General features: G+C 39.3%; 1 protein-coding gene across 5 annotated transcripts in view; it reads left to right on the forward strand.

The window, feature by feature from the left end:
• The first annotated feature begins 881 nt into the window (after positions 1 to 881).
• FILIP1 (filamin A interacting protein 1) overlaps positions 882 to 21,271 on the forward strand; it is a 110,941-nt gene continuing 90,551 nt past the window's right edge. For 2 of the 5 annotated variants that reach the window (XM_063330149.1, XM_063330150.1), the window contains exon 1: positions 882 to 1,359. The gene's annotated coding sequence lies outside the window, so the exon portion shown is untranslated. The remainder of the gene's footprint in view (positions 1,360 to 21,271) is intronic. The other 3 variants (XM_063330147.1, XM_063330148.1, XM_063330151.1) reach the window with 2 other exon arrangements.

A 21,271-nucleotide genomic window follows, 5' to 3' on the forward strand; every position in this document is an offset into this window, starting at 1 on the left:
TCTTTCCTTCCTCTTCATCTAACCCTAGGCGAATATGGTAAATTGTCACCAGGGAAAAGCTTTCCAAAGGAGGCTCATTCTGCATTTTGCTCTGAAGCACAGCTCAGATGAGAACAGAGCTGTTGGGGTAAAGCATTTTCCTTGCCAGAGATATTTACAGGGGCTTCGCTCTGGAGTCTGGTATCTGCAGCATCTTTGGAGAATCTTGATATCGTGGTGGTTTGTGAGCTGAAAAGCTGCCCGATTTACTGCTGGTCTGTTGATTAAGAGACTTACAGCTTAGAATTAGGAAGAGTAATTACATCCAGAAGCAAGTGTGGATACATGAAAATGTATACAGCCCTGGAGTGATGCGTTCCTAATATCCATATCAAACAAATTGGGGTTTGTGTGGCTTTCCTTTTCTTCTTCAGTGAGAGTTAGAGACAGAGTAGGAATTACTGTAGGAAGCTCTTGGTCTGGGAAAAAAGGTTGTCTTTGGAATAAATACCACACTGAAAACTTTCCAGCCTAAGACTTTCATTAATTTATCCATGTCATTTTAATATATTTAAACTCTGTAAAAAATTATGCTGCAAAAAGTTCTCCCCACGTGTAATTTTTCCTCAAGTGAAGTGCATACCTTTCAAATTATAAACTTCCTACTTGTCCTAGGAAAATCCTCACTGTATAAATAATTGAACTCATCTGCTGTGAACACAAGTATTCTTTCTCTAGCAGTCTAAAATATATGCCTAAATACACATCTTGTACTTAGTGCTTTAAATAGTAATTACTCCCGTGAAGTCACTGGAAGCCCTTAAAAGGATTTGACAATTTCCCCACAATCTTTCAGTGAATGTAGTAGCTGGGCTGTGCGGTGCTACATCCACTGATAATTCAGCAGCTGAGGAACTCAGCAAAGCCTGCTCCAAACTTCTCAGCTGTTGACAGGCTTGACTTGCTGAGAACACTGGTTAAATATAGCACAAGCGAGCTGAGCTCAACAAAGTCATTGCTGTAACACTGTGTGAAGAGACCAGAAGAGGGGAAATACAATCTGAGAACTAAACTGCCAAAGCCTAACACCACCTAGCAACAGTTGAAAAAACTTTTAAACAAAAGTCTGGGTGAGACACAGACAGAGTATACCTCCTACTTCTCCTGCCTGGGATTTCTGCGAGAAGCAGCTCCGGTCTTCTGTTCTCTACCCCATTTCCTTCATTACTTCAGCTGCCGGTAGACCTAGAAAAGTGGGGAAAGTTTCTCTCTTTGTGTTCTCCTGGTCTGGATCGGTCTACTACTGTGGTGGTGCTGTGGGACGAGCTACTGCAATCTTGCAGTGTAAAGGATATACTCCTAGGTTCGTGTTGCTGACAGGTAAGACTGAGCTAACCACTCCAACGCATTCTTTTTAAAAGAGCGATTTACTTCTTTTAAGAAAGTGACTATTGTCTCTTTCCTTCTATGAACAATCTTCTGCATAATTTGGGTCCAAGTAGGTGAAAGCTGGGATAAAAGTTTTAGATTCTTTTTTATGCTTTCATCACATTGCTTAAATAACTTTTGCAGTTCTTAGAACAAGCATAATCAAGTAGGTAGTAGTAATATGAAAAAATGTGTATAGAATTTGACATGTATCTTGCTTGTATCTGCTTACATGCTGACAGAAGACAAACCAACATTTAAGAATAGAATACATATCAATCCTTACCAGTGGTAGTCTAGCAGCTATTAAAAACAGTGACAGCTTGTGTGATAAGTGAGAGGAAATAGCCATTCAGTAACTGAATTAACTGAATACTTTGTGACCCAGTGCGTTTGTACCTTTCGTTTCCTTAGTAACTTTTAGCACAGGCACACCTGGTGCCTTTCGTACTACTCTTGTGACAACAGCTCTTGGTTCTTCCTCTTGCACTTATTTACATAGAATGAATATTAATCTCTGCTTGATTGGTTAGCTGTATAATGCAACCATCCTAAAGACTGACCTTATGTTTATTGTACCCAAGTGTGCTTGAGCTGGGTCATTGTTATTAAGGTGTTTGTTTCTTTTAGCAAAATAAATGAGAAACCAGTCCTCAGATGTTTTACCCTGGCAGCAGAATGGAAGCATGTTTATCCATTGGAAATGCATATCCTATGGTCCTGTAATGGTCATGTAATTTAAGGGAGGAATTGCATAGTATGATTTGCTTTGTCTAAACTGACAAAAGCTGTTTGGTCAATTGAAGAATGAATTCACACACACACACCCCCGCCCCATCTTTTAAAGCCATTTTCTCCAAACAAAAGAAATCCAGTATGCATGAATTTTTAAAAGACGTACTGATTATGAATTCATATGCAATATGAATTCAGTTATGAAGGCAAAGATTTAAAGAATGCACTTAACCCCTGCGAAAACCCTGTTCACAGATTTATTTAGAATTGTCTCAGATGAAAAATATTTGTCCATTCCTTGAGATGAGAAGGTCTTGCTTCAGCTAAATGATTCTAGTTTCATCCCTGCATACTATAGAAATGACATCAATACCACATCTTAGCAGTGATATGCTTACAGATTGGATGAAATTAAAATACTCTGAAGCAACTTTGACTTAGTGGCTGAGAATGTAACTGCCTGTGAAACAGTAAGATAAATGAAGTACTAGGATGGAGGAAAATTCTTAAAAGCAAACACAATGTAGTTTACATTTTATTTCATAGCAAGGGGCATACTACTTAAGCACTAAATAGGAATTCTCTTTGTTGGCCATGATTTAATGTGATAACCATTACTGTGAAATTACTGCAGCACTATGGTATCCCAAATCTAAACCTCAAAAGGAAACTTTGGTATTGCTTTTTAATATAGACATATCCTGAGAAAGTTATTTTTTTTGAAGAAAGCTGTACAGTGAGAACTAAAACAGAGACAATATGATTTGTACAGTTTTTATCATATTGACATTAGAGTGAAAATTCCTGTTTCTTATTTTGACTGAGTTAATTGGCAAATAATAAACTGTGAAGAAAGGGCAATTTTGACTTTCTGAATATATAGGGATGACAAAATCAAGGAAAATGCTATGCTAATAATTGCCTTTTGGATTTAATTGTCACTCAGCATAATGTATGGTTTTACGATTTTACTTTTCTTGCACAATTTACTTTTAGCAAAGTTTTTAAAAGCAAAACTCAAATTTATTAGCCCAATAACTATCAAATGAAGTCACTTTTGAAGAGTCTGATAGTCACTTCCAACTCTAACACACGGAGTTGTGGTTTTACATACATCTGTCTTCCTTTCCACTTCAAAATGGAGGAGGAGGCTAAAATTACTCTTCTCAACAGGTGTCCACAAAGAGTCTCTGGGATTTTCCAATCAAATCTGTGGAATATGTAATGTGGCTATTCAACAGATGGTTTCATATTTGAAGAATAGCCAATTCTACTAATGACTACAGTGAAACCATGCTCAATTTTATATCAAATCAAAAAGTAATTTAGGTTTTGGCGATAGACTTAATTGTAGAGATTTTCTTGGAAGACAAGTAGACATAGCATACCCATTTATTTTCCCCATTATATATTATTTTGATTTTGTTTATATTCCCATAGCTGTGCAATGAATGCTGCCTTTCATGGTGCTAAAGCCTGTGTATTCCTCCCAATCTGAATCCACTTCCAGCCTCTGCCTGTGGCTCATTCTTTCACCTTCATTACAGCAATACTATAATTTATGGCCTCTTTTAGCCAATCTAGCCACAGCTAAAGTCATCATCTTAACTGGGAGTTTTGTCATCGCCTCAGTCTTTCAATCTCTTTATACGTCTGGTTCTTTTTAACACCAAATTCAAGGACTTGAAATTCATCTTCAAAGCTCAGCACTGTTCTGTCCTTGCCTACATCTGCCTCGATTTTCCCATAGTCCTCCCACTCATATCTGGTAGACTATTAACCTTCAGCTCTGGTGTTAACTGGTCCATCCTCTATGATACTGGCTTTAGTAAGCTTGACATCGACTTAATGACAGAGGAGTTTTCTATAGTGCCTCTCACTGTAGCACCTGACACTAATGTCATGGAAAGACTAAACTTGTCTACTACCAGAGCTATGTCGACCAAGGCAGGGCTCCTGAAGATACAGTTGTGCATCCTGAAAGCAGCTTGTGGAGTAAGCATGAGTATACTGGGAAATCTCTACTTTTACTAGTATGCCCTGTTTTGTTCCTCTGGGTCACAATTTCGCCAGTGTAGCCATTTCCGTGCTGAAGGCTTCTTACTGATACAAGTGTATCCGTAAAACTCCTGATGCAGGGTCTTAATGTTGGCACAAATTCCACACATGCTTAATTTAAAGCTTTTGGTAATCTCATCTAACTCAGTTGATGTGCCCCCAGGCACAAATTAAGAATGTGCCTCAGAGCTGTGCTGAGTCAGAGGCCAGGTTTATGCCACTGAATTCAGAGTGAGATTTCCTTTGAGTTTAATAAGATCAGCTCTTAGCATTCAATAATTAACAGATAAATTTCCAGTCCCCTCAAGAGCATTTAACAAAATGGACCATCTGTATTCCTGTCCAAATATTTTTTTTCCTAAGAGACATTTTACTTTTTCTCTAATTTCCTGTTTCTTCCCTTCCTTTCTCAAGGTTTGTTGTTGCAGTTTGCCATACTATTTTAATATATAAGCTGAATTTGGGGACAGGGATTTTGTCCTACATGTTTAAAATGCCATTTGGAGTAATAGAGCTATAATATTTGTGAAGAAGCCAGATGAAACAACAGGACAAAAGAAAAGGAACTCCACTTCATGTATTCATACTTACTATTTCACAAAAAATATTTAGTATATAAAACCTAAGATAAGAACTGAAAGCTAGAAAGATAAAATAGTGTATGTGATTAAATAATGATAAGCTGTTGTATAGAAAGGTTTAAATATTCTTTACGAGAAGTACAAACACCTATACTTTTCAGCTTCATCACCTTATTCTGGTACTTTTCATTTTTAGCCGTTTATCTTTTGATTTCTCTCAGTGTTTAATACTGAAAGTTGTTTTCTAATTTTATACGGAATATTGGGAATTATTTGGGGAATACAGTTGTTTCTTTATGTTAGAGGATATTGGATTGCTGAGGAAACAATTATTTAATAAAGAATTAAGATTTCTTAACCCCTCTTGTTCCCATTTAGTAGCTAGTATTTGTACCAAGTTAGTGATACTAGGAAAAATAAAGCATTTATAACACAGTCCTGTATTTATTCTCTGAGGTACCAGTGTCTGAAGGAGAGGAACAGTTGTACCTATTTCCTGTTCAGGAGAGACAGTGGGAGTCTCTAATCATGTTGAAGATTGTGTGATGACTAATGTATTTGAGAAAATTGTGCCTTTATGGATACTTGTTTAGATTTTTCCTTTTATTTTGGGTCTTTTAACCTACTCCTCTGGCTTCTGCAGATGATCTCACTTCCTGTATCACTTTTTATTCTTACCATCATAGCAAAATAAATACTAACATAAATGCAAACACAAAGTCTTTTTAAGTTGGGACAGCTTTTTTTTTTTTCTTTTTTTTTAAAATTCAAGATGGCTTTGCCCTATCATTCTCATTCTACTTTGGCTGGACTATATCTCTAAATCTTTTCCACAAGTAAAGCATGCAAATGCTAACTGTAAAGATAATATGTAAGATTACATAGATTGTGGTCACCTCCAAAATGGTTTGCACACTTTGCAAATAAAGACAAAAAGGCAGCTCCTCTATTAAAACTATTAAAAGTGTATATCCTAAAAGCACATTTGCATTTTAATTTGAAATCAATCTTCTGTGGATACACAGCTGTTAAAGTACATGATTTATCCTAGGCTGTTTAGAGAGCAGTGTTCTGAGGCAATGAAATGACACTGCTTTTTTTTTTTTCAGCAGTTAATAGAAGATTGCTATATGTGGTATTCTAGAACTGAGAGAAAAATTAAGAATTCCAACATCCAGTTCTTTAATATTGCAGCTTTATGAGTGCTGAAACTTAATCAGAAATATGCGTGTGTGCACATGCGCATGCTTTTTGTAAGAAAGCAGTGCTTTTTGGCATTACAGAACGCGTTGCTGAAGGAATGGGACAATCACATCCGAAGTACGGGGAAACAGACTGGAGCTTGTACTTTTTGCCTTAAATGGGCAACCCGTCTCATTGCTGTTAGCTGACACAAGCAAAGGGGTGTGTGAATCTAATAGATTGCTGTACGTTGTCCAAATGAGTTTCATTTCAAAGCTGATAAAACAGCAATTAAAATATTAATTATCTATGATGTGACCAGACTCTCATATAAACCGATGAGGTTTCAGAACAAGAGCAAAAACCTCAAGGAATTTGCAATAAACTTTTGGAGTTTGGTTTCTGTACTTTAAGAGCCCTTTAATATAGTGAGGGTTGCTTTATTTGCTTTTCCTTTTTGGGGAAATGGTGTCAAAGCGTATAATGTTTTGTGATTTATGCTGTTCAAAAGTTTGTTCCAGTGCATATGTAAAAGTAATATTTTGGAAGCTTCTATGTGAAGTCCACAGTATTTAGAAGCTTGTAGGTTTTGGGGGTGGGGAAGGGTATCTAACTAACTAGTGTGTTATGGCTGTGGCTAGCAAGAGCAGAGCTACATCTTCACTAACAAACTTTTAAAAAAAACTGAGAAAAAATGGATTCTATTGTAATAACAGAAAAGAGTATTTTAGAAAATTATTTTAAGGCAGCTCCTCTAAAAAAAAAAAAAAAAAGAAGTAATTGAAATGAAAGATTATGTGTCCTTGTTAGAAGAATTTTCATTACGGTTTATCAGACTGCTTGCATTTTTCAGAAAATACAAAGCAACCGAACGCAATAGAAAGCAGGAGACTGCTAACATCAGTGTAATCGAATTGCTGCCAACTTGCCTTGTTTATCTAAGAGATCTCTGTGAAAATAAGGTCTTTCCCACACATGCATGAGTCATAGGATGTAATGGGGCTAAGCAGACTTGCTTCAGCTTTCTAATGTGCACATATCTAAGCTAACCTGTTTCAGTGCCTGTTCCTGTAACTAAATGAGCTCTAGCTTAACAACAGGAAGGGAGAAGCGGTGGTGAGTTCATGGTGCTATTTCAGTGCAATAACCTTAATGCTAAGGAAACGATGCAATTTCCATTTATTGGGAAAACTGCAGTTACTCTGACAACAAATACACACTAAAGAAAAACATATACAATTTATCATCAAGTTCAAATTTGTGAATGTAGTAGATAGGATATTCATAAAGCCTCACACTAGCTAGTTATGTGACTCAAAGGACATTCTTACTTTTAAAATATATAATTCATATTGCTGAAAAAATACCCCTTAAAAAGCCGTAAGCAAGGGCATAAATAAAAGGGAGGCAAACCACATGTGGTTAGCCATGACTTGTTCAGTGTTGGGCTGACTAAAATTTTTTAAAAAATTAGGCATATATTTCTCATGCTAAAGCTATTCAGTTGCTGTGTCTGTCATTCATACTTAGTCCCAAAATCTCACTTGTCCCACCATCTGTAATCACGAAACCTCTTGGATAAAACTTTTGAGGTAGAGTAGTTGTTCTAGAGTGTCTTATTTCTCCTCCTTTTATTCTTCTACAAGGACTTCTGTAATAAAAAGAAACGCAAATTATTTTCCAGTAGATAAGAATTTCAGTTCCTCAATCTGATAAAATTCTTTAGAGAAAAATAAGCATTCTGATTTTTGATGCTGGGCAGTCAACAGAAGGAAGGGAATGATGCCATGCTAGATATCCTCAAGCATGTCAAACATAGTGCAGAACAAGATGTCCCTTCTGCACGGAGGGACACACATGGCAACACAGCTCCTGAGTGCCAGAGGAATCACGTGTTATGAGGCAGCTGGCTATGGGAGCTGCCACCACTTCGAGTGGCAGGAGCCAGAAGCTAGAAGCCAAGTCACAAAAGGCATCACATTGCAAATAGTAAAAGGCAGGGTCATATTAGCATGTCCTCTGAGTGAGGGGTGCCACTTGTGGAGTTACAGAACCAGAATTTAGGTGGAAGGAATTGACAAGAAGTCATCTAGTCTCACTCAAAGTGGGACTAACTCCAGAGTCTGATCAGGTTATTTTCAGTTATCTTGAGTATTTTAATTTGCAATTATTCTAACGTCTCACATCTTATCTGGATCACAAAGTTTTGAACATGGTTGGCTGAGGAATATTTTGTCAGTGATGATAATCAGTATATTGAAATCCATACGCTGAATAAAAGATGACTGGAGAGGTGGTTGATAGTAACAAAAATCACAGGCCTTTGGCACTTTCAAAATTGCAAAAGAAGCAACATCTGTTGAGTTTTTTTGTTCAATTTTGTTACATTTGATGTGCTATATCCTAAAATAAGCATAAATAATAAGAACCAAAAATCTTGTATGTAATTTTCTATCCTAGTTTACTCCAGCTTTTAGAATGCATACCCTCCTCCACCTCCCTGATCCATTCTGTTTGAGAGCCAAACATTTAGAATTAGGATAGCATTAAGGTGCCATCTCTCTGCAAAAGAATTCTGAAAAAAAGGTTAAGTGTATTCTATCTTTATCTTTCCAGGTAGTCCAATAAGCTGAAAGGCTAGCATTGAGATTGTCAGTAATAAGCAAATAAGGAAGGAAAACAGAGATGCTGCTTTTGAGGAGGGAAACCCTGAAGACTGCCTCCACTGCTCAGCTCACTTTTCTTACTGAACATCTCTTTCCAATTGTATCCTAACTAATCAGGAACAGAGCATGACGCGCATATGGCAGACAGGATTCCTAGATGGAGTTCTGGTTAACCTGAGACTAGCTCAGGCTCTTTTGGTTTAGAAAAGCTCTTGATTGTGGAAGCATCTAAATTTACCTGGCAGTGGTTACTGTAGCATGAAGCAAGGACAAAGTAGTGGTCTTGTGGCACTCAAAGGGATGTGGCAGGCAGTCTTTCCATATAGGATTACTCATACCTATTAAGAATAATCACTGAAGACAGGTATTCTTCTTCTCTTTAGATGAATCAGCAAGTAATGCTCCTAAAGCTGGGTGCTGTAATTAAAATTTTGCCGATACACAACAGGATTGCTGTGGTACTTGGGGACCCAGGAGGACTTGTTCAGAGGCCTCTCTGGAGCCTCTCTGGTTCCAAGAAAACAAATTCCCACCAGTGATACCAGTTTCTAGCCCCTGTTCAATATTGCTACCAGGCACAAAACCTATGTCACCACAGGTCTCTGAAAACTAATGAAGTGCTAGAAAAATACATGATATTAGCTATAGACAGCGTAATGAGTTTCTCCTTAGCTTAGAGAGCACAAAGGAAACACAGTAAAATATCAGAAATAAATTGAATGATCTACATAAGTGTTCAGTGAATACCCTGAACACAACACAACAGTTTGTAACAGTTTGTTGAGGAATAAGTAGAATGGGAACAATTCTGCAGGCTACTGCTGTCAACTGAAAAAATCCCTCCAAGACAGCACTGAGTATCTAAAAATGAGGCAAGCATAACTGCACACAAGGTGGGTTAATTTAGATACCTTCAGCATTACTTGTATAAACAAAGACTAAATCACCCTACAGGGAACAGGCTGTAAGAGTGACAGGACATATGATGGATTGCTTATTATTCAGGTTCCCACTCCAAAATATTCATGCCATGTTTGAATTTTGTTGTTTATACCTTTCAAATAATGTTACCTTAAAATGTGAGGTGCTGGGTACCATACTGTGGGAGAGGAGGGCTGGTTAAATGGCTGGCTTTCACATCAGTGACTCCTTGTATGACTCTCAGCAAGTTATTTACTTCTACACTTTTAATAACACCTGGGATGTTACAAGAATAAATATAGTAGTGACTTTGACACCCTGAGATGTTACAGTATTGAACATCATGTCAACAGCTTTGAATAAGGAGACTTAAATAGCCTTCCTTGGAAACCAGATTCTGCTGGGAGAAGTAGGAATAGAAGTTGAATTAGTCCGAATGACAATATGTATTTTTAGAGGAGCTCCCCAGAGGGAAGTATAGCTGTGCCCTGAGCTGCGAGTAGCAAGAAATCAGCTATACTGGTAAAGCACAGCAGAAAAAGGAAAGAGGGGGACTGGGGATGTGACCAGGAAGCTGTAAGAACAAAACCATACCAAAATAGAAGGTAAACTAGTGTCAATACTAAGATGTTTAGGAAAAACAAACCCATTCCCTCAGGTTCAGTTGTACCAGAAGAGATTCATAGGGCAAAGGTGGTGCTGTCCACTCCTGGACTTCTTGTTGTTTTGGCAGTGCTCAGGACAAGCTGCCGGATATAAGGAGGCTACTGGGGAAAAAAACAAGCTTGGAGGAAAAAGGACATTTGAGGGAAGGAGTGGACAGGTGGCAATTACCCAAATTAGCCGATGGTGGGGCAGCCCCGGAGCTACCACGGGGCTGGGGAGAGGCCACAGGAACCCCATGTACTGGCTGGGGGAAGAGACGGCATCTGGAAAACAGAAATGTCCTGCCGTGCTGTCTGTCTCCTGCAGGCCTGGGCAAGTAGTTGGTGTTTCCAGTCTTTCCCGCCTTGTTAAAGCAATGCTGACAGCTCAGGTGACTGTCTTGGTAGCTGAGATTTTTGATAAAGAGTTACCCTAGGGATTAGGTTGCCATTACATGACTCAGCTTTAATAAAAAACAGAGAAAATTAGAAAAAAATAGTCCTGATGTCTTCAAGAGAGTTGAAGTCTGTGAACTGTAGATGATCTGATACCATGAGGTATTGCTTTAAAATCTCCTGAAACACAGCTTTGGAAGATTATCTCAAAGTTTTGAATGTGTGCTGTCGACAATACCAATAGACAGAAGGGACAGTAGGTCCAAGAGCAGGGCAGAGTCTGACACTCACGTATGTGCCATGGCACAGAAGAGACAGGCCAAGGCTTGCAGCCACAGCTGCCAAAACACTGCTAAAGGCAGTGCAGGTCTTCCACACCATGCCCTGCCATGGTGTAGTGGCAGCAGTAACTGCAAAGGCAGGCCTGAAGTTAGTTCAGAAGAAAGGAAGAGGTTTGGAAATAATTTCTTGAAAGTTTACTTGAGAGCCTTCTTAGGGGGGAAAAGAATGGAGTAATAAATGACCTTTACTTAGACTTCATGAAAGGGATGTCAAGTCTTTATTGTGAGAGCATCCTCTGTTAAAAGATGAGAAATGTGGATGTCCAAGCAGCCACCCACAACCTGGGTGTACCAGCACAGGCTGGGCAGGAACCAAACTGCTCTGCATGTCCTGCTTTGCTTCGAGAGGCAGTGAAAGCTGTAGTCCTCCCTTGGGGCATGATGTGGGGAAGGGTTGTGGGAACATAAGGAAAACGTACCTACCAAAAAAAGGGTAGCGTAAGAGTGAAAAATTAAAGTCTCCTGGGGTGGTTATATTAAGCTGCAAGAAAGGGGAGTGGAAAGCTAAAGAAACAAGTGGCACCCTTTTATGGGATCCCAACTAGCTTTAGGAAACCACTTAATTTCCATCGAAAAATAGAGGCCCATGGTAACGACATTTTGAAGGCTCCAAAAATGCTGGGGAGTTGCACACATGCCATAATGTTGTACTGAAATGTAGCAGCATTTTAGCAAATGATTTAGCATTGTGGGGAGCAGAGCTTCTCACCCTATGTACAACAGTAGGACCCATGCTCTTGCAAAAAAATCACACCATTCTTTAACAGACCATGAGTTCAAAAAGTTTGTTTAAAATCTCACAGTAAATTGTAGCATATCAGGGTTTTGTGTTTGGGTTTTTTTTAATTTAGTGGTTTTGTTTTGTTCTTTTTTGTGGTTTTTTTTTTTTTAATTTTTTCTTTTATTAGTGAAAGAACAAAGTTACACCCTCAGGACCTGCTGTCTCAAGGCTGAACCTAGTATCTAATCTCTAAGATCCCCTGGACAGCCTACTTCATTCTTGTTTTCCTGGTGTAAAAGCAAGAGACTCTGAGAAATGGACAACTATTAGCTTCATTTCAGGGTGGTCATTTGGTTGCTTCTTGAATTAGGCAGCTTGAGATGCTTGAAAACAGCTCAGTGTGTCTCCCCCAAAGGATACATATACATCACATCTCTGATGTGTCTAAGCTCCCTTGGCCTCTGTCCAGGAACATCCAGATTTCCTGACTCATGGCAATGTACCCTGTCTGGTTGTACTTCATTAGCAGCAGCTCAAAAATCAGAACAGTATTCTGCTGTTGCATAAGTTTTTCCAAGCAGTAAACAATAACACCCCGCCACAAGCTTTATTACATTTCTCTTGGAATTCAAGATCCAGAAAAGGCTGACGCTTAGTATTTTCTTTAATGGCAATCCAAAAAGACTGTAAGATGTTATTCTTCAATAAATATTTTCAGGATAGCTTAGTACCTTATTAATTAAGTGTTCTGAAAAGGAAGAATAAATGCTACAGAAGCTACAATAAGCCAATAATTTTTCTCCCAGCTGAGAAATATGGTTATGATTTTTTATTGTCATATCAATTTTGTTGCTATATCAGCACTTACACACTAAAATGGTGAGGGTAAATTTAGGGCTACAGAAGCTGAGAATAATTAGTAGGGAAAATTACATTTTATTAGAGTAGTAGCATACCATTCACTAAGTCCTATTCTGAATAGCTCTTCTTTACTTGCATCTCAAGCATTTGTTTAAAACATTTTAAAAGCAGTAGCATTATCAACTGGCTCAAAGCAGGTTTGAAAATAAACAGTCCATGACTATTAATGGGATTCATTAAAAGAAAACTCTGTCTGACTCTAAAATCTATTTCGGAGCTACGATTGCTCCTCTCCCCTGCTTGTGGCACGATGCAGCTGCTCTTTCTTTAATATTTTTGCTGACAGCTACAGCTGACAGATAACATTTCAGTTCACCCCAACATCAACCCTATCTCAAGGCTCCCTTACTTAGATTGAAAATGCTGGCTTCTTCATGGCTTTACCTGTATCACAGTGCAACCCTGTAACTATGCGATTATTCATATCAGTCACTTGTAATGGAGCACATATAGACGGTGATGCACGAAAAAATAGTTTCAGGGAACAAAGCCAAAAGACCAGAGAACCTGAGCGGGGTCAGTGAGAAGGGTGTACAGGAATAAAGTAACTGTTATTTTGCAACACAGTCAGTCTCTAAAAGGCTGCAGTTGAGTTTTCTTTGTATGAAATGCCAGAGGAGGCAGGAGTTTCCTATGGGAACACATAAGCAAAGTGTCAGAGGATTTCACAGCGTCGAGGGCAGGCACAGCTCCAGCCTGGGTGAGGGTGGCAGGCAGGAATAGGGCTGCAGTCGGGTCACGTGTTGGGGAAGCGCATGAGCCATCCCACGGTTGCTAATGGCACAGCAACAGCTCCTTTTCTTTCCCTTACTTCATCTCCTCTCACACACTCTAAGAAAATAGGCCCTGAATCTGGGAATAAAAATAATATTGCATATGTAGCTATGCAATATGTCCATTGGTATTTTTTAACATTACAATATTTGTCACCTTATATGTTTGTTATTGTAGTTTTAGTTATATTTGTTATCACAGTCAATATAAAAAATATTTTATCCATCTTAATGTATAATCCCCTAGCAAACAAGCTTTGATTTCTTGGTTCATAAAAGTTTTCGTGTAATAGTCAATCACTCAGTAATACCGTGGTGATTCACCCAAAAGGAACGTTTCAGAAATGCAGCACTGTTTTCCTCCCAGACAGAAAACAAGAACATTTACAGTGCTCCCAGTTCTGTGCCTGAACCTCTGAAGCTGTAAGACAGGAGAAGGCGGTGGTGAAGGATAGGTTTCAGAAGTAGCCATCATGTAAAAGAGAGACCCAAAGAGAAAAATGGGAAGGAGACATTGCTTAGTTAGTCCTTCAAAGGAATTCCCAGGAAAATCAATTATGATTAAGACTGTGCATATATCTGTACTTTTTTGATTGATGGCTGAATCTAAAAAACAAAAACAAATGAATGCTTTGGTATGTTTTTTCAGGATTTGCAGTGAGGCACATTAGTTTTTGTTTGGATTAAATATTTTACCAGACTGCAAAAATACTGTTTTTATTATGGGGCTCTTCTAGCAAAATTTAAAGAACAGGAAGACAAGTGGGAGTTTGGAACCATGAAAAAAAACCCAAAGCAACTCAGAAAGGAAAAGGTTAGAATGCTTTATTGCTACAATACAGGGATTAAAACATAGTCTTCCACCTCTCAGGGAAATACTTTAAATACAAGGTATTCTAAGATGACTGCTTCTTTCTTCACAGAGAAAAAAAAGCCTACTTTATATGAAATACTTAAATATTCACCGGAGCAAGAGGTGACACTTGGGAAGACCCGAAACTACATGCAAAGTCATGGAGTTGTTCATACTCCCTGTGACCCAAAATTTACTCATTTGTATTCAAATACGCATTTTGAATCATGCAGACAGTAATCATGCAGACAATTTGAACAGCAGTTTCTGTCTGTATAGTAAGAACCTAAAACACTACTGGGCTTTGACGGGGAATTGGGACATGTGGATAAAAAGGGCAAAGAAACCATTTTCTCATCTCTTTTCTGCTTCACGCTGATAGTACCTCTGACTTGTGATGTTAGTGTTGGGGCAAAAAAGATCAGAAACAGCAAAAAGATCTGTTTCTGCAGTTCATACATTCCATTTTCATTTTTTGTTTCTATGAAACTTTATACTGAATTTGACCCAAATCTGCTTCAGAGTACTCAAACCCATGTTTTTAGGTGGGATGAATTGTTTACTAGAAGACGCTGCCCAGCACAATTTCAGCTTCAGGCTCTGATGAGGCTGTTCTGCTTCCAGTCCCCTGGTGGTGGGAATCCCCAGGAGCAAAGCCTTCTCAGAAAGATGGATGCGTAGCTGTAACACCAGGGATTAGGTGAGACAAGCACATCCTTGAGTCTTTAGAGATAGTGTGCACGTGCCTCAGCCCTTCTCTAGGCCACAGGAACTGACGTAGTGCTGGAGAATATTGATATTAACCCCATATTCCCATTTGTCTCCATAGAGAGAACCTAAGCAGGCACAAAACCATCACTGAAAAAAATATCTACTAGTACAAATAAATACTATGGTGTCACTATACTATGAGGAAAGCAACAAACCTAGTTTTTCTGTGAGTCCAGTGATGCAGCCTTTAACAGTTTAAGAAATACCTAGTGTGAGTACTGTTGTATTTTAATTTTGGTTTATTTTGTCTTCTTTGGTCAACTCTTCTTCCACAGGCTTCTCAAGGATGGCAAAAACTTTGTGATTCTGTCATGCAGTTCAGTGGAATCATTTGGATTCTAACTCTGAGGAGAAGCATTTCATCTGTGTAACCCCTAAAATCAAAACAGTTTCTTTATGGAAACAAGCCTGCCTTAAACAGCTTGCATTAAAACTCCATTATAGTTAATAGGTCAGAATTCCCAAGGACATCGCAGAAAAGTCTGGCAGAGTGTCAGAGAGGTCATCTTAAAAATGCTGTGATAGATCATTGCAGGCAGGAAAAAATAAATTGCAGACATTATGTTATTTTTATATATTTTTCAGAGTGCTGCCAAAATAGGTCATTTGCAGATCAAATAAAGGAAAACATTTAGCAAATTTGGCTGAAACCATTATGAGGAACATTTATAAATTTCTTCGGGCATCTGAGAATGGGCTGTGTATGTCAGCTCACTGATCATGACCATCTCCTTTTTTCATGTACTCTGTAAGAAACCATGAATCTTTAATAAAAATGCTTCTTTTTGTAACACAGAATGAAGGGAATGGATTTGTTGATAAGGAGTCTTATCAACAGAGATAGGTACATTTTCAGTCTCATCTGTTTAATTCTAGAAAGAGAACTAGTTGTTCTAAGTCAAATACTTCAGTTGCTTTCTCTTCTTTGTGAGTCCTTCCTAAAAGTCATGAGAAAACTGCGAAAAAATCAGGATGTTCCATACACATACTTCTGTGAGTCCAGTGATTCTGGACTCTGGATTTCTCTGATCTAGAAAATAACCTAAACTCTGTTAAGAGAGGCGTTTGAAGGATTTCTGTTAGTCTCGGGTTTTGTCATCCCATCATCAAAATATAGCCAATCAACTGGGCATTAGGAATAGATGAAAATTGGAAGTCTAAATGTGAGCAGATATTAAATACTCTATTAAAAGTTAGGTGTGCTGATTGACTTGCAAATGCTGGGACATAGATGAGAAGACATACTACAGAGCAAGCTGATAACAAGACCTCTATCTAAGTTTGCCTGACATTTTTCATTATGAAATCTAGTCTTGCATGAAACCCAGTTGTTTACAGCTTCGCCAAACTGCAGTTGTTCAGGCTGGATGTCTGGCTGAGTCTGCATTGGTTTTGGAAGTTTCAACTAGAACGCTTTGAGCATTTCCAAGAATGAGATGAGAGAAAATTGTTTGCCCATGTGAAAACAATCCCATAACCATTTTGCTGAAGAGCTTTAATGTCTTCATGTTCCAGAATGATCTATTGAAATTCAGCCAGTAAACTGCTCTGTGGCAGTGAATTGACTTTTGCCATCCCTGTGAAAATCATGCCAGGCTAAAAGCCACTGAAAAAAGTATTTCACCAAGGACACCTGGTAGAGATTTGTAGCTAACTTCTCAGAATAGCCCACATACACTGATGCTGTCCCAGTTCTTCACATCTCACCTGTTGCAGCTGGCTTATGCACATACCATTTCCAGAGAGCATCTCCATTTTGGGGTTCCAGGGCTAAGCAATACTCTTCCCACAGTTACTTCTTCATCTGATGCTACAGCACTACAGCACAAAAAATGACGTGAAGGATCTTGCTGCTTCTGTTTCAACAATACTTCCTCAGTAGAGCCTGTGCCACGGTGGGGAAAAATGTATGGACAGCATCATTGCCCTTGCTGCTATGGAAGGACACTAGGAGGGAATAGCACTGTGACAATAGACTGTGACCTGTCAGTCAGGATTTCTTTGCCAGTGATAAGTATTGTCCATCACCTTTGCTATGGAATTGAAACACTGTCTTTGGGAAGGCAGAGGATAATCAGCAATCACACCGACACTTTGGCAGTGTAAACATGCTTTTATTAGTTATTTATCTGGATCTTCAATTGACTCATTTGGAATCAAAATTGTCTCAGTTCATGTATCTGTGGTCTGAGCTTTTTGTCATTGCTCTGTTTGGCGTTCACCATCGCCTGCCAGGCCGAGCTGGACTTCTCTCAGTGCCAGCATCTGCCTCGGCTGACCTTCCAGCTGTGATCTTTGGAAGTGATTGTCCCCAATCCCTCTCTAACAGTGGCAACTCTTCAGAGTGCAATATCACCCGTCTGCATGGCACCATGCTTCCCTGCAAAGCTGTCTTCTCAGTTCTCCCTTTGGATTAAGGCACAGGGCAGGCTTCTGAGGCAATTTGCTCAACCTGCTTTATTTTTGTAGAAACAGCTATGGCAGTTGCTACTCCCCCATATTTTTACCATCTTCGCTGTTCCTCTTCTCTCTGCTGCACTCGCCCTCAGGAATTCATTCCATCTGACTGTGCCATCTGTCAGAGTGCTTCTCATTTGCTTGCCCTCCTCTCAAAAATTAGGGCTTTGCAGTTCTGCTGCAGTTTCGTAGAGCAACAATACATGCTTCCACTTCTCACAGTTTCATCTTTGTTTGAAAGCAATGTGGTAACAGCCATACAGAAACCGTTAAGAATTTATGGATGACGCTTTGGCTATGTCAGCTATCAGGAAATTAGACAATGCCAATGCCAGTTCTCTGGCCTTCAGTCCAAATGTCACTGTCCGATCATGCCTATGTTATTAAACTTCCTCAGCCTTCAAAACAGGTTGGCTATGTCCAGGCTGCCAGCCTCTGGCTAGGCTGGTTCCCAGCCCGGACTAATTCCTGAACCATTCCAGGAGGGCTGTGCCAAAATTTTGACCAAGCCTTGGCACTGTTTAACCTACAAGTTTAGACATAATCCTTATGTCATACTCATCTGAACACATCGAATGCCTGGGATCATCTGAACAATCACATAAAACCCTTTCTGCATTATAAAAATATATTTTATTATTATTGAATCAGACTTCTCTAAGATTACAGATAGAGTGACTGCTTTCCAAGAATATTTTGAACTTCCAACACTGGAAAATTCTAGCATTGGAAAAAATTTTGTGACACATGTTTAAACTGATTTTTTTAGTTGGTTCCTTAGGCATTATTTTAGTATCTCCTCAGCATGCACCTTTGTTTGCTTTCTACTGTTCTGCTTCAACTATCTGTTTCCTTGTTCTCCTTTCATTACATGAATAAAAAAAAAAAAAAAAAACAACAGACAATTTTAATTAAGCTCGGGGACTAATGTTTCCACCTGAACTATTGTAATTAATGAGCATAGCAGATGATACTTTGGTCAGATGAGTCAAAGCTAGTAACACTTCATTGGGTCTTCTTAGTTCCTCATGGACAACAGTGCTTAGAGCTACAGGCACAATTGTGCACAGGATTTCACAGGACTATCTCCTTTTCAAAAGGAAACATATGAGCAAGGAAAAAAATACCGGCAGAAAAGCTTATTTTAACCATATGTGTGTTTGGAGGACTGTCTTTTATTGAACAGGAGTTCAATGAATAACATAAAAAACTTGTACAGGCAATTCTAAGACCTGTCAGGGAAGAGAAAAATAAGAATTTCTTGATGCATCAACGGCTAAACTGTAAACGGCCAACAAACCAACCAGAAACTCAAATAACCACTTTGAACCCTTGGCTTCAGCAGAATAGAGCACTTGGCTTTTACATAGTGGGAACATCAGGCTATGCAGGGCTTTCTACACTCTTCCATGCAGAAGTAGAGCATTGGTGTTTGCAGCAACTCACAAGGATTTGATGCCAGCTGAATCCCTTGACCCTCCTCTCCTGTGAAAGGACAGTGGCAGTGCCTTAGAGTCCCTGGAGTTGTTCTCTGTGATAGTAAGGCAGAACCTCAAAGGCAACTCCATCCTAAATAGCATGAAGTAAAAAAGACCACCCCTCTTCTTGCATAAGTTTCCAGTGCTCCATGCATGTTTTGTTGCAATTAGAATTGTATATATCACAATTTTAAAGCAAACCAAAAAGACTTTTATCTGCCAACATCCTCGTTCAACTCCTTCTCCAAGAGCTGATGAAATCATCTGACATAAAGCAGAGCAGAGGCTGCATTCTTTACAGAGCTTTGAGTGATGCATATTTTACCAACTTATCCATGAGAAAGGGATTCTTGAACAAAACAGCTAAGCAAAAGAAGAGATCATTTTAAAAATATGCTTATGTGGAATTTTAGTTGTGACATGCACCGTGAACATTGCTAATGATTTCAGATATCAGACCATTCTGCAATTAAGCAGCAATCAATGCACTTTTAAAATTGTTGCTCTGAAAATGTAATTTATGATTCCCTACTTTTATCTCAAATGTATTTCTGGCTTAAAAAAATACGGATACAGATTGTTTAAAAACTTCAGCCCTAATTCAGCTCAAGTTTCTGAGGAATAACTGTTACATCAGTAAACATAAATCATAGAATCATAGAATCATAGAATGATTTGGGTTGGAAGGGACCTTAAAGACCATCTAGTTCCAACCCCCCTGCCATGGGCAGGGAAACCTTCCACTAGACCAGGCTGCTCAAAGCCCCATCCAGCCTGGCCTTGAACACTTCCAGGGATGGGGTATCGACAACTTCCCTGGGCAACCTGTTCCAGTGTCTCACCACCCTCACAGTAAAGAATTTCTTCCTAATATCCAATCTAACTCTATCCTCTTTCAGTTTGAAGCCATTACCCCTCGTCCTATTGCTACACTCCCTGATAAAGAGTCCCTCCCCATCTTTCCTGTAGGCCCCCTTTAGGTACTAGAAGGCCGCTATGAGGTCTTCCCGGAGCCTTTTCTTCTCCAGGTTGAACAGCCCCAACTCTCTCAGCCTGTCTTCATAAGAGAGGTGCTCCAGACCTCTGATCATCTTCATGGTCCTTCTCTGGACTCACTCCAATAGGTCCATGTCCTTCTTATGTTGGGGCCTCCACAGCTGGACGCAGTACTCTAGGTGGGGTCTCACTAGAGTGGAGTAGAGGGGAAGCATCACCTCCCTCAACCTGCTGGCCACGCATCTTTTGATGCAGCCTAGGATGTGGTTGGCCTTCTGGGCTGTGGGCGCACATTGTCAAGTCATGTTGAGCTTCTCATCCACCAACACCCCCAAGTCCTTCTCCTCAGGGCTGCTCTCAATCCATTGTCCCCCCATCCTGTATTTGTGTTTGGGATTGCCCTGACCCACATGTGGGACCTTGCACTTGGCTTTGTTGAACTTCACGAGATTTGCATGGGCTCATCTCTCAAGCCTGTCCAGGTCCCTCTGGATGGCATCCCTTCCCTGTGTGTCAACCGCACCACACAGCTTGGTGTCATCGGCAAACTTGCTGAGGGTTCACTTAATCCCACTGTCCATGTCACCAACAAAGATGTTAAGCAGCACCAGTCTCTAAATATATGTAAGATTCAGACCCTTGCTATTCAAGATATTCACCTTTAATTTTAGGTGCTTGAGGCATTACCGAAAGCTTAAAAATATTACTGAAAAGAGTGCTGTGATATCTGAGCCATGGCATGCAACTCATTCGCATGCCCAGTGACAAACAGGATGCTCTGCCCTTCTTTCTGCCCACCAGAACAGTTGATTTTGGATTTAATTTACAGGTGTGGCATGTGCTTTTGGTATAACATTTTGCAGTTCCCTGCTGCTCTGTTCTTCTTTTTAGGCCCATTAAATACTGTTTATTTAACAAAAAATGTTTTGCAAGAACAGCTTTCTCATTTGAACTGCTCAGTAATGACAACAAATTTTTGTAGTTTAAGACTAACATAAGCCAGTTCCAGAGCACCTGCCGAGAGACATTATGACTTTTGTGTACATTAGCTGAGGATACAGATAGGTTGTGTTGTTGCAGGGTATGAATTACGTTTTTTCTTCTAAAAATAGAAATCTTTTGCATTTGGACAATAAAGGGTTCATAGCGTGTGCATTCAAAACTATTCAATAAAAGCATCCTCAGTGAGATAACAGTACATTTTTCATGTCACAACTACAGTCGGATAAAGAAGCCTGCTTTCAAGGGCCGCAGCCAAGCCATAGTAATTTAAAATAGCTGAGCATCCAGTCCTTCAGTTTTAAATCCATGTTCTGTCATAAGCAATCAGATGAAAAAAGGGAACTTTACTAAATTAGTAGTAAGCCACT

This window comes from Chroicocephalus ridibundus, chromosome 3 (assembly GCF_963924245.1).
Source record: "Chroicocephalus ridibundus chromosome 3, bChrRid1.1, whole genome shotgun sequence".
In the NCBI taxonomy this organism is placed as follows: domain Eukaryota; kingdom Metazoa; phylum Chordata; class Aves; order Charadriiformes; family Laridae; genus Chroicocephalus; species Chroicocephalus ridibundus.